This window comes from Buteo buteo, chromosome 24 (assembly GCF_964188355.1).
Source record: "Buteo buteo chromosome 24, bButBut1.hap1.1, whole genome shotgun sequence".
NCBI classification, from domain to species: Eukaryota; Metazoa; Chordata; class Aves; order Accipitriformes; family Accipitridae; genus Buteo; species Buteo buteo.
This window is the reverse complement of record NC_134194.1, coordinates 13,061,594-13,075,427: the sequence shown is the minus strand read 5'-3', so window position 1 is coordinate 13,075,427 and position 13,834 is coordinate 13,061,594. Positions and strand designations below refer to the sequence as shown.

At 41.3% G+C, this 13,834-nt stretch overlaps 1 long non-coding RNA gene across 1 annotated transcript in view; it reads right to left on the bottom strand.

Moving 5' to 3' along the window:
• LOC142044364 (uncharacterized) overlaps positions 1-13,771 on the bottom strand; it is a 52,841-nt gene extending 39,070 nt beyond the window's left edge. The window contains exons 1-2 of the long non-coding RNA XR_012654300.1: positions 13,542-13,771; positions 6,184-6,235 (exon numbers count right to left, since the gene is read on the bottom strand). This is a non-coding gene — a long non-coding RNA (uncharacterized LOC142044364). The remainder of the gene's footprint in view (positions 1-6,183; positions 6,236-13,541) is intronic.
• Positions 13,772-13,834: the final 63 nt, after the last annotated feature.

Below are 13,834 nucleotides of genomic sequence, written 5' to 3'. Positions count from 1 at the left end.
AGAGCAGGAGCTAGGGCCAGAGGCAAAAGAAACAAAGCCTGGAAGACAAAAGTTGTCTTCCACTAGATGGCCCCATGTTACTGTAATTTACCCTACAATGTGGCTTTTCTTTTCCTTCAAATGAAACAACTCTGGTAAATTGTAAGACTGTGTAAGCTTCATAGCAGTGTCTCTGTTAAATCCTGTCATTTAAATGTGATCATTAATGATTTTCTTCAGTCTGATAAATTGGCAGCTTTCAGACCTGAAGAAATTTCTGTTCTGCTCTTACAACCTTATTATCTTCATTATTAAGATAGTTTATGTCTTTTACACTTGAATAGTCAGTTAACGGAATGCATTTTCCCAGAATTAAAACTTATGAATGACTGACTTTACTGGGCTTACACATGAAGAAAATTTTGGAACTGGAGTATCACTTCTGTTTGGTACTGTAGTTGGGCTAGAGTAAGACTTGTACTTCAAAAGAATGGAAAATGAGGAAAGAAGCTCATGTCCTTGCCTTTGAAGGCAAGACAGCAAAAAGCCTAGCCATTCCACTGCTGGCTAAATGTCGCTGTAGCATCAGGCAGGCTGCATTCTGTAACGGAAGGACCAAGAGGATTTGTTGGGCCACAATGTTAGTGTGTGCTCTTTCTCCTGGCGGAGGTGAGAACATCACCCTCATTCCCTGTAGAGGAGAAGAGGCTGTTGGACTTTGTGATGCTGATTACCAATCAAAGAAAGAGTCTTTCACAGGCTACTTTTTTACCAAGGAATTAAACAGTGCCAGGACACAGCTGTGAGCACTGGAACACCATCATCTTTACTTTGAAATTGTTAGCATGGCCCTGCCATGATCCTGTCTTGGATAGCAGTAGCTGCTGAACGTTATATAAATCTTGGCCAGATGGATTTTTGATATATATTATATAATAATATATGCTTTTCCCAGTCACTGGTGTGTCCCATGAAACCACAGATAGCAGAACAGGAGCCTAGGGACTGGTTTTGGGATTGAGTGGTGTTTATTCCTCACTGTGGAGGAATAAAGACTCCTTCAGACTCCTTTCTAAAGGACAGTGGTGCTCTTACTACATCAAAAACCTGCTCAACACTCTGGATCATTCAAAGGCCACTGAAACTGATGGGAGGCTACCTGTGACCTTGGCTTTAACTCCCTTCTTTCAGAAAGGAGGAAATGGGCATGTTGTTTTCTAGGTGATGCATAAGCAGAAGATACTCACTTTGACATTCTATTGAGGTTATCAGTTTAGAACAACAGTCTTAGCCAAGTGGCAGGATAAAATCGGAAGCTTAAACATTGAGACTAATGAAGATGGATGAAGAGTTTCTGCATAGCCCCCTTCTCTTTGTAACTGAAGGCAGGATTAATTAGCATCTTCACATGTCAAAGGACTGACTACTGCTCTGAATGCCAGATCACACAAATATGTGAGGAACATAAAGCTCCTAGAGCGAGGACTGTGGCCACTTTCTTCATGGTACCTCCCAGACTGTGTTACTGCTTGGTGTATTTCTCTCAATAAACTCAGACTTTATGTATGGTGTGGGTAGGGAGAAGTGGTGGAGGGGCTCATCTCCAGGGGCCATGTTCTTCAGGAAACAGAAAAAACACAGTTCATTAAGAGCAAGCATTGTAGTTCCCTACAATGCCAACTTACTGATGTTATTCCAGAAAAGCTGGCAGAACAGATCACATTTACATTCTTCATCTTTGCACTCTGTTCACAAAGACTTAGTTAATAAAGGCCATTTCCATGAAACCAAATGTTCATTTCATAGTTGAAAAAAGAGAGCCTCAACAGACAGTAACCAGGTTTCTATCACATATATTTCTTTATTTAGTCCCTCCATCATTAACATTTTCTGATTGTGGGAAGTTTATGTTACTATGAACTATGTTCTGATGGATATGTTTAAAATAATTACTTCATGAGACTGTCCCAACTGTTGAAGCAAGTTATCAGAATGGCACATTTTCAAATGTAATTTACACTCATGGTTGCTTTGGAAAGCAGACCTTCCTTCTACATCAGTGAAGAATGGATGCAACAAATCACAGATGATGAAAGTTGTCATGTTCAAGCATTTTCAGATGGTGGCAGTGGCAGCACCATGGGCAGATAGGTGAATATCAAACAGAACCAATGAACAATGTTTTAACATGATACAGGAATCTACGAGAGATCAACACATATAGACTAGAGTTTAACATCCCATAAGATCTCTTGTGTTCATCTCTTCCTTTCCATTAGCCCCTACCTTGACCCCGAAAAGGGAAAGGGAAGACAGAAGGTAGATAGACAATACTGGAGATGAATATATCAAATGCTGAGAAGCAATGGAATTCAAGTCGAAGAGGATTATTTTTATGGAAGGCAAAACACATTATCACAAGGGAAGTTAAAGGTGAAATGTAACAAATACTACAAATCTTAGGAAAAAATGAGAGGAAACCTTCAGGAGAAAAAAGCTCAGGGAAGATTTTAAAGCAGGAAGCTGGAGAGGACTTGTCCATTCCTTCTCCTCATTATTGTCTCAGGCTTACTTTAGTGCACAAACCAGAACAATATAATCTTTGCCGATTCCTAAGGACGCATCTGTTAGCTGAAAAAAATCTGTAGTGAAACACATATTGACCATGCTGCCTTCTTTCTTTTCCCATGATTCTTCTCCCATGCGTGGAGAAGACTCCATGCATTCAGCTAAGCCATGTACTCAAGAATCCTGCAGGCCAACTGAAACACTAATAAGGGATTAGGTACAGATGGCTTTTTTTCTCTTCTCTTCTCTTCTCTCTTCTCTTCTCTTCTCTTCTCTTCTCTTCTCTTCTCTTCTCTTCTCTTCTCTTCTCTATGAAATAAAGAGGCTGGAGATTCTTGTAATTCTAACACAAAGTCATGTTGACTTTTTTAGTGGTTTATATGGTTATCTTCCCACTCTCTTTCAACCCAGCATGAACTTCTGTGACTAAATGATGGAGAACACTAGAATGGTGGCATATATTATGAAAATACTGAAGTAAACTGGCATTAGAGTTTTTTTCTATTTTTCTCTGGCCAAAGATAGGGACATTACCTACCATTGAAATATCTTCTAAAAAACTACCAGAGTTTAGTGAAGTTGCCATGTCTTGAAGTTACAGGTAAAACAGCTGACTAGAAAAGGATTGCAATAAAAATCCTCCATTGGGTCACCAGACTATTCAGATACTTTCAATACATTTTTAGTTTCTTCTTTAGCTAGACTGCTCACATTAGTACCTCCAGCATTAATTAAATATGTTGCTCGTAAAGACATAAATTGTAAATCTTTATTAAGGTAATAAGAAACTGTTGGTTAGAACCACAAGTGCTCATGACCTTTGGCACAAGAACAGCAAGACTTAAGGGCTGTGTGCATGGGCTGGTGACAGAGGCTAGTCAGATGGCTCTGACTATTATCTTTTGGATTAGGACATGTATAAAGCATGAGGATGTAGGCTGGTACTGCAACTAAAGATAAATCAGTGGCAGCATAAAGTCTGCCAGTATGGAATGTTGCTGCTCATCAGCTGGAGTTGTTTCCTGTTAAAAGAGACAAGCTAAGAAAGGTATTGAATGAGAGAGATAAATGGAGGACGTTGGCAGAAAATTCTTCTGTCCATCCTAGGAGACAGACTAAAGCCACCACTATCATGAATTCTGTTTATCTGGAAACCAGGTCCCAGCAATTAGGCAGTAGGAATGCAAATGAGCAAGGTAAGATTGTAAAAGTTTCTCATAGCTCGAAGGCTTGTGGCTCTGGACAGTCAACCTAAAAGAATTCTCACAACAGGTCATCTTGCCCTGAATGTGTCTTGACTGAGAAAGATCAAAATGAGAAAGCAAAGATCAAACTGAGAAAACAAAGCCAAACTCTGATGTTTCATCATGATGTCAGAAAATCCAGCAGACAATTTGGGGGTATTTTCTGCCATCCAGCTTGGCTTGTTATAGCCTAAGTGGATATTCATACGATCTGCTTTAGTTATTGAGATATTTAACTGACTGTGTTTGTGGACCAAACCTAAGATACTAAGTTTCCTATACAGCCAATGCACATCCACAAAGGCGATTCAAAGCCCTGTAAATTAGAGGTCTGAAATAGTCCACCACAGACCCCTGCATCTACCACAGACCCCTGGGACTCTAATTTGTTTCTGATAATTTCTGACATGAAATGGTAGACAAGAGCAGCTGGAGAGCAATACTTTCCAAAATTGAGTGCTTGTGCTTTTTATCAGCTCCTGCTAGCATCATGTGCTGGCCCATAGCTGCAGATAACGCTGAGAAGCATACCAGCTTTTGCCACACACCAGAGCAAAGAACATGATTTGCAAATTGCTGTAAATGACATCTGAAGAAAATGCTGAAGTGGCTGGACAATCTGGACAGTCAAGTTTGTGTGATGGAGCAATGACATAGAAATATGGGGAAGGAAAATTGTGCGTAGCTTGAGTGAGCTGATGAAACATCCTCAGATCCTGTTTGCTAGAAAATAAAACAGAGGTAGCCAGATATTGGCATTGAATGGAAAAATAGAACAGATCTCCTTGCACTCTTTGAGGATTAGAGTTTTCAAAACTCTGCACTGTAAAGGTATTCATATATCGTTGATGTATCTATTTATATGTGGAGGAGAAGGAAGGGCTTTCACAGTAAGGTCTTAAGACATTTTCTTTTTCACTTCTATGACAAGAGGTAATGAAACATAGGCCTGAAAATCAGATGGGTTGGATTCCCGAAAAAGAAAATGCCAGTGCTATAATAAAGCTACTTCACTTGTCCATAAAGCCTGCACTGGATTTTCTGATATTGTTGTTACTGTCATTTTCTGATACTGTTTTGCTGTCATTGTTCTAGCACGTAAGTATAGCCGATGAAGAGCACTGGTGCTCCACATGCTCAATATAAGAAATGGACCCTGCCCCTAAGACCTCAGAGATTGACCTGGAAAGCAAACTGTTGAGGGAGAATGTAGCCACTTTGATCAAAGCCTCTTACATATCAGACATGTATGGGTGAGCCAGAATCAACATCCAGGACTCCTAACTCCTACACTACCAATTACCTTCTTAAAGACATCAAGGGCAAGATGAAAAATTGCCAGCTGTGCTCTACAGTTGCTATTGCATAAATCATTCTTTAGATCAGACCAGAATCCCACGTCTCTGGATTGAAGATAATACCAGATGACTGACTGGTGAATTATAATGGAATATAATTCACTTTCAGCTGGCTTCATTATGGTGTATCAGTGTCTGGTCAGCCTGGAGAGCTGCATTCTAACCCTGCTCTGAAACCAGTGTGATACTGCTCAGGCTGTTTACACTAAATAGCTCAAAGGTTATCTCATGCTTGTTGAGTGTTTCTAGTTACTACAGTTATTCGGTGTTTCTGAATCTTTTAATAATACTAAGTATTTGGAAAAAAACAGGCCCTTAGTGTCACAACTTAGAGAAAGTAAGCAGAAGACATTTGCAACTACTTGGTCTTAAGATCATAAGGTCATACTACATAAGACTCTGTAACTTGTGGCTGCAAAGGGAACTGGTAAAAAAAAAAGTCACCACTGAAATACCAATGAAGTTCTCAACACTTAGCACTCTTTCTTTCAGCCATGTGTGAAGAAGAAGGCATCTTGAAAGCTTAAGTTTTTACTGAATTTGCATTTTCATGGTAATCTCTTGCTTTGGAACATTCTTCACCTGGCTCCAATACAAAAAAACACATGGGAGAGGACCAAAAGCAGGTCTTGTGCTAATGGAATGGGTAAACAACCAAGATACGGTGCTAAATTAACTCTGATTGCATTATATGTAAGCTTAGAGAAAGATAGAAAAAAGTTTTTTCCTATCAGATTAGACACCTTTAACAGTAAAGGAGATTGGAATGCTATCCCATTACTTTTGCACAGAACATGCAGACTCCCACATACTCTTTAAACATGTTTAAACAGACATGTTGCCCTCTCTCCCCAAAGTTTTAAATATTACAATGCAGAACATCAGAGTACCAAAGCTATGTATTTCAGTAATAAGCAACAATCAACACACATATAGTATATTAACCAAGGAGCAGGAAAAGAAACTGGGGACTGAGGAAATACAGATTTTTTTTAAAGAAAAAAATGGTTATAGGATTCTACATATTCACTTACAAGAGAGGGTCCTCTTCTGAGTTCAACAAGCCACATGGAGCAAAATATGTATCTGTCATGAAAAATAAAACAAAACAAAAAGTCATGACAATTGTCAAGAAATATGAGACAGACAGACTTGCCTAGGAATCTTTCCCCAAAAGGCTATTCCAACCATTCTTTGTGGCATGGAGCTCATTATCTCTAGTTTTTTTCTGTTCTGTTTAGGCTTTCATACTTCATCTATCACTATGACAACTCTAATCATTGTCTCACTTTTTTTTCTCCAATTCAACTGAGGCAACCATCAATGTAAAACAAAACAGACTAATACTAAAGTGAATTGAAACGAAATGAACTCTGATATTCTTCAGAGAACATTATTCAAACTTACCATCCTTACTTGTGCTAATGTACCTGATGACTTTTGGTTTTTTGGACTAAAGCCTGAACAAATTCCATATATAGATTTTTGGATGCTTTCTTCCCCTTTCCTCAGTTTCAAATATTACAGATTTCCTTGCAAAAATCATTAAAGAAGCAAAATTTCCTCTCTGTTTTGCAGAAGATAAATGGACCATAATCAAAACAAGTAAAGTCTGATAACAGTTGGGTTCTGGGATTCAGTTCCTTGAGGAATTGCGAAACTGAGGCAATAACAATCTTCCTCAGGAATCACTCAGAAGGAGGCATGATCAAATTTAAATAGGAATCCAAACTGTGTATCTATCTTTCCTTGGACAACTCATAAGCATGTAACAAGATTTTTCAACTTCTGTATTACAGCTTTGACAGTTTGGACAATTTCTAGTAATGCAAAGCTTTGTATGCAAGTTATATACACCATGAGTTACATGAATTAACTTATCAACTGTTCACAAAGGGCTATTTTTTCAGTTCTGTGGGACATGAGGTGTGTTAAACTATTGAGACACAAGCAAACATATAGAGATACATATTTAAAAACTGAAAAACTGAAAAGATCTAAAAAATTTTCTTTCCCTTTGTCCTGGTTTTGGCTGGGATAGAGTTAATTTTCTTCCTAGTAGCTGGTATAGTGTTATGTTTTGGGTTCAGTATGAGAAGAATGTTGATAACACATGGATGTTTTCAGTTGTTGCTCAGTAGCGTTTAGACTAAGTCAAGGATTTTTCAGCTTCTCATGCCCAGCCAGCAAGAAGGCTGGAGGGGCACAAGAAGTTGGGAGGGGACACAGGCAGGACAGCTCACCCAAACTGGCCAAAGGGGTGTTCCAGATCATGTGATGTCACATCTAGTATAGGAACTGGGGAGGGCAGTTGGCCTAGGAGGGATCGCTGCTCGGGAACTAACTGGGCATTGGTCGGCAGGTGGTGAGCAATTGCATGGCGCATCGCTTGTTTTGTATATTCCAATCCTTTTATTATTATTACTGTAATATTATTATCGCTACTGTTATCATTATTAGTTTCTTCCTTTCTCTTCTACTAAACTGTTCTTATCTCAACCCACAAGTTTTACTTTTTTTTTCCCAATTCTCTCCCCCATCCTACTGGGAGGAAGGAGGGAGTGAGCAGCTGTGTGGTGCTTAGGTACCGGCTGGGGTTAAACCACGACACCCTTCTTAATTGGATTTTTAAAATCCAGCACAAGATGGTCACAGGCATCACTAATTATGCAGCTTTCCCCTTGTTAGGCCTAGATATTTTCAGATACAGCAGGAAATCAGAATGCAACAGCCATAAGCCTGACAGTTCTAGTATCTCATTCCCAAAGGTTAATGATTCCTCACAGAACAGCAGCTCCCCTAGACAGAGAAGTATGTCACATAAACCTTATGCTAATTTAGCCAAGCTGTGACCATGTTCCTTTCAGACCTCCCAGAAGCAGCACCTGAAGGTAGGAGGAATGTGGGCACGGGACGGCTGTTTTCCCATCCATGCCACTGAGGTGCCACCTCCTGGGAGAAGCACAGCACATCTGCAGCTGCTGGCCTCCCACCAGCACACCTCTACCCTTTCTGAGCACAGCTGGGAGGAAGATGATTTCATGTGACACAGAGCGTAACAAAAGAAGGACATGTTTGTTTCTGCTGCTGTATCCACTCTGGTGGCTGGTATCACTCCTGCAGTGAACAAGAGCATCATTGCAAGGACTGAAGCTGCATTACTTCCATAGACTACGCTTCAGTGTGACTTTACAGGAGGGCTTAAGGATTTCGATAGGGAAGGACTCACACCCTTCCAAACAGGGGATGACAAAACAAGTGAGTTCCCTCTCCGTTCCCAATAAGTGTTGCATAATAGCTCATGGTGGCCCCAGCTCTCATCTGTCTCCCACAACGAGTAGGACCCTAGTTTAATTCCAGCTTTGAAGGCCCTCAGCTCCCTACCCCAATCCTAACCATAACTGATCTGAAGCAGGGGGCTGCAAATTTCTTTCCACATCTCAACTCCAAACATATATTTAACTATAGCTCCCTTTTGAATCCAATGCTTATTGCAGCTTTCCTGTCTGAGCAGGAAAAAAATTCAGAACCTCAAGGGAGGACACAGTTTCCTTTGCTCCCTTTGTAAATCTGTGAAATAACAGACTATCACCCTTGTACCCATTGCCTTTCACCCCATGCCTGCCTGAGGAAAAAGTGCAGACACTGAGATGCTGTACTATTTGATTTTTTGAAAGATACCTTTGTGCTGGTTTTGGGTGGCATAGAGGTGATTTTCTTTATAGTAGCTGGTATGGGGCTATGTTTTGGATTTGTGCTGGAAACAGTGTTGATAATGCCGAGATGTTTTTTTTACTGCTCAGCAGTGCTTACACAGAGTCAAGGCCTTTTCTGCTTCTCACCCCACCCCACCAGCAAGGAGACTGGGGGGACACAAGGAATTCGGAGGGGACACAGCCAGGACAGCTGACCCCAACTGACTCAAGGGATATTCCAGACCGTATGATGTCATGCTCAGCATATAAAGCTAGGGGAAGAAGAAGGAAGGGGGTATGTTCAGAGTGATGGCGTTTGTCTTCCCAAGTTACGTGTGATGGAGCCTTGCTTTCCTGGAGATGGCTGAACACCTGCCTGCCAATGGGAAGCAGTGAATGAATTTCTTGTTTTGCTTTGCTTGTGTGCACAGCTTTTCCTTTACCTATTAAACTGTCTTCATCTCAGCCCCAGAGTTTTCTCACTTTTACCCTTCTGATTCTCTCCCCCATTCCAGTGTGAGGGAGGTGAGTGAGCGGCTGCGTGGTGCTTGGTTGCTGGCTGGGGTTAAACCATGACAACCTTACTAAGAATTTATTATATTTCTGGAGGCTGTTTTTATTTTTCAACTCTGTCTTGCAGCACAGCCTCTTAGGCCTGTTTTAACAGACTCTGCACCCTCTTAAAGGAGAGGAGAGGTGCATTGCTGACTGTTACCAGACCGCACCTCTCAATGCCACCAGCACATTCTGCCACAAAGGACTCCCCGTAATCCTCCCACAGACAGACAAAAACAGATAACCCTTGTCACTTGTGTGAAATTAAACAGCCAAGCAATGCCTCCATGTTTTCAAGCATCCAAAGTATGTTACATGGCTATTCTGAACATGCTCCCTGGGCAGCTAAACTGTCTCTTTCTTGCTGGAGGAAATCACAACAGCTCCCATCAGCCAGGTCAACGGAAGTCAGCCCTGGGTGGCTTATAATCAGGAAAGACAAGACAGTTCCACTCAGTGCAACGAAAATACCTTGGCAGCAGATGGACTTCCCATTTATGAAACTGTAAATATAATTCAGAAGGGTCCACGTGCCACTAGAGAGGTACTTTCTCCTGTGAATGAACTTACTTCAAGTTCACAACACCAAATTTGTTTTACAAATGCATGCATCACTTTTTTCCATAAATCCTTCCATAATTAAAGAATTAGTGAGAAGTTATTTCATGCCTTTTGAACCTCCATGACTGTCAAGTGCACTATGGATCTGGTAACTTCCTACTATTGCAAACAGGTATGTAATTGTCCAAGCTGAGACCACCTTCCCTAAAAGGATGAGACATGTAGTCCCAGAATCCTATATATTTAAAGTATGTATCATGACCAAACATATGGCCAGTGCAGATATGAGTTGTAACATCCAGGTGTGGATACAGACAGTATGGTGGCATTTCAGTGAAACAGGCAGACAACAGCAAGTATTAGCAGTAAGAAGTAAATATTTTTATAGTATTAGTGCCATGCTAATCCCAAAGTTTTTATAAAATGTTCTTGAGCTTTTTCAGGGTGAAGAGGGACATGTGCATATCAGAAAATAGAACTCATTCCTTCAACATTTAACCTTGCTAAAAGAGAATATTTCTATTTGAAAAAGACACAAAAATGTAAGACTAGATATTTAAACCTTGGGGAATGTACTACTGACATGTAAGAGGAGCCATGTATGTCAGAATCCCTTTGATTCACTTTTATTAGATATCCGCTGTGGAGAGAGGAGCAAAATACTAACTGCTTACTCAGTGATGAAGGCGATATACATTAGGCACAGATTTCTTATAAATACGGAGAGAATGACTCTTCTTGGAAGAAAATAATGGTATGTTGGGGATTTGGATATGCTAAGATATTTTCTAAGAATTATGTGGATGGGGTAGGAGCAGATACAAGAAAAGTGATATATAAATTGTTAATGAGGAGTTATAGATACAGTATATGTGTTGGGTTTAGAAGATTTTCTCAGCTTGAAATTTCTGTTTGGAGCTAGATGGGTACTTAATAAGTTGTTCCCTTAGAAGCTTTAAGTTTTGACATGTTGATGATTTTTTGCTAGCCACTTCATATGTAGTTAGTGCCTAATTTTGTCATCAGTTGGGATGGAAAGTATTCATTGTCTCAGAAGATTAAAGCTTAGAAACATCTCTTTGGGAGACTGGTAAGTATTGAGAGTCTGTGGGTTGTAGACTTTTTTCTTTAAAGTATAAAAGAATGCATTAATTCCCTCAGGTCTTTGATTCAATAATACTTGTGTTACACAAATAAGATTATGAAACCTACATAAAATAAAAACTTGTAGTACGTATGTCCAAATAGCTTCTACCAGCTCTAAATGTGAGGCCTCAACACCCTGGATAAAAGGAAGCAAAGCCAAGGCTCTAATATTAGTTTAAGAAACAACAGCCTCTTAACTTTGTAAACTTCTCAGTAGTGTGCTATATGTAACGCAGTGTCCTTTTTCATTTAAAATTCGATCAAGACCAGAACAGTATTTTTATTGATGGCTGCTCAGCAACTCTAGTTTCTCATGGTTTTGCTTTGGTTTTTAGTTTAGATATCCTTGAGTGCCGCAACCTCTAAACTTTCTCATATGTAGCAGTGGAGAGAGAAAGAAATAGAACCATCAAACTACCTTCAAAGATCCACATATAACTGACCTATGTGATAAGTTACTGGTTCTCTGTTAAGAAAAAAAAGAGGGTGTTTTTGGTTTCTGCTGTCTATCTTGTAACCACCTAACCATTCATGACTGTTTACACACAAGTTTAAATGACAGTTAAACCAAACTGCCCTGCCTAAATTCCTTAATTCAGTCCCTCTTGTGTCCTTCCTGCAGTCTTCTCTTATTGCCACTAAATGCGTGTGCCTGACTTGAATCCTGCTATTGAATGAACTACTGTTTCCCTTTTCTTGTTTTCTTTTCAGAGGAGGCCTCACTTGCCTACTTTCCTCATATTTTGGGATCTAAATTTTTTGGATGCTGCTGTTGACAGATCTAAAATCCATACTGATTGCCCAGAAGAGGGTCTGTCCCTGTTTTGCACAGGTGTTACCAACTGTTCTATGTTCAGCAATAGCATCAGTGGCACCAGTTCCTCTCCTTCAGCAGCCCAGCTTAAATTCAATCTATCCTGCATGAATTCCTGTCACTGAGTCATTCTTTTCCTGCCGTATGCTGCCTTCTGCTTTTTCTTCTGTACTGAAAGAATCTTACAGGAATGTAATGTGCCACACTGTGGGTAGATTGTATGAGGTATTAGCCAATAGATGTTCCGGCTGTCTTCGCTGTAGGTAGCAGTGATGATGTGAGAAGTTAGCTGGGGGTTAAAGAGAAACAAGACTTGGACAGAGCAGTTATTTGATTTTGCAGTCATGAGAATTGCTTCTAATATGCAAAAGGAAAAGCCAAACAGAAACATTTCCTGAAGCCATTTCACAGTTGGGGTAAATAAGAGTAACATCAGACTAAATGTGAATGTTACTGCATGCATTTGCTGTATGATCTTTCAAAAGAGATGGTCTCAGTGCTTCCTTGTGGTTTAACCCTAAGCACCATACAGCCATTCACTCACTCCCCCTGATGTGATGGAGGAGAGAATCAGAAGGGTAAAAGTGAGAAAACTCTGGGGCTGAGATGAAGACAGTTTAATAGGTAAAGGAAAAGGTGCATGTGAAAGCAAAGCAAAACAAGAAATTCATTCACTGCTTCCCATTGGCAGGCAGGTGTTCAGCCATCTCCAGGAAAGCAAGGCTCCATCACACATAACTTGGGAAGACAAACGCCATCACTCTGAACGTACCCCCCTTCCTTCTTCTTCCCCTAGCTTTATATGCTGAGCATGACATCATACGGTCTGGAATATCCCTTGAGTCAGTTGGGGTCAGCTGTCCTGGCTGTGTCCCCTCCGAATTCCTTGTGTCCCCCCAGTCTCCTTGCTGGTGGGGTGGGGTGAGAAGCAGAAAAGGCCTTGACTCTGTGTAAGCACTGCTAAGCAGTAAAAAAAACATCTCGGCATTATCAACACTGTTTCCAGCACAAATCCAAAACATAGCCCCATACTAGCTACTATAAAGAAAATTAACTCTATGCCAGCCAAACCCAGCACATTCTCCACACATTATTCCATGCCATTTACCTCGTGCTCAGGTCTCACAGTATCCAATACATTCTCAATCCCCACCACCCCCCTTCCCATCCTGTGATATAAACCACATGTATCATTCCCTTGGTCTACGGACCACCCCTGTAAAATGTCCACAAATATCCACAAAATGTCCATTGAGTTCATTTAGCCCATGACATTGGGCTCCGTCTGTTACGGCAGTCACTCAGCACAGGAGAAGTGCTGTGTTTCTCTGAGTTATTGGGCACCAAAGCCAGCTCGGGTCAGGTCACTGCTGCACTTGCACTGTTTCTTGTAAGGCTTGTCCCCCATTGGGAGGGGTATAATTTTTGTAAATTACACTCCTCTCCATATGTGTGCAAAGTGACCTCAGAGTCTCACTGCGGCCTGTGAGCTGTTTTAATCCACACCTCAAGGGTACACTGCCACACGTGCGTGCTTCCTGTTGTCCTGCCTGAACTAACCAATCTTTCAGGGTTTCCTCAGTTCCTTCTCTTTCAAAATTCCGAATTTATGTCCCTGTACCTCAGAAGGCATTTAATGCTCTCAGGAGTCTGACCTGGGGATCTCTGCCCGGTCACCGGGTCGGCGGACACACGTCCTGCCAGCCGCCGCAGGGCGAGGTGAGAGCAGGGCGGCCGCGGCCGTGGTCGTAGCCGTGGGAGGCCGCGCGGGGACCTCTAGCGTGGGCAGCGAGGGGCCGGCCGCGGCTGAACTGTAGCCACCACAGATATGGCCGCCCCCTGGGCGACGCATTGAAGATGGCGGACGCGACGCCGCACTCAAGATGTCGGCAGGAAAGCCCCGCCTCTCGCTGC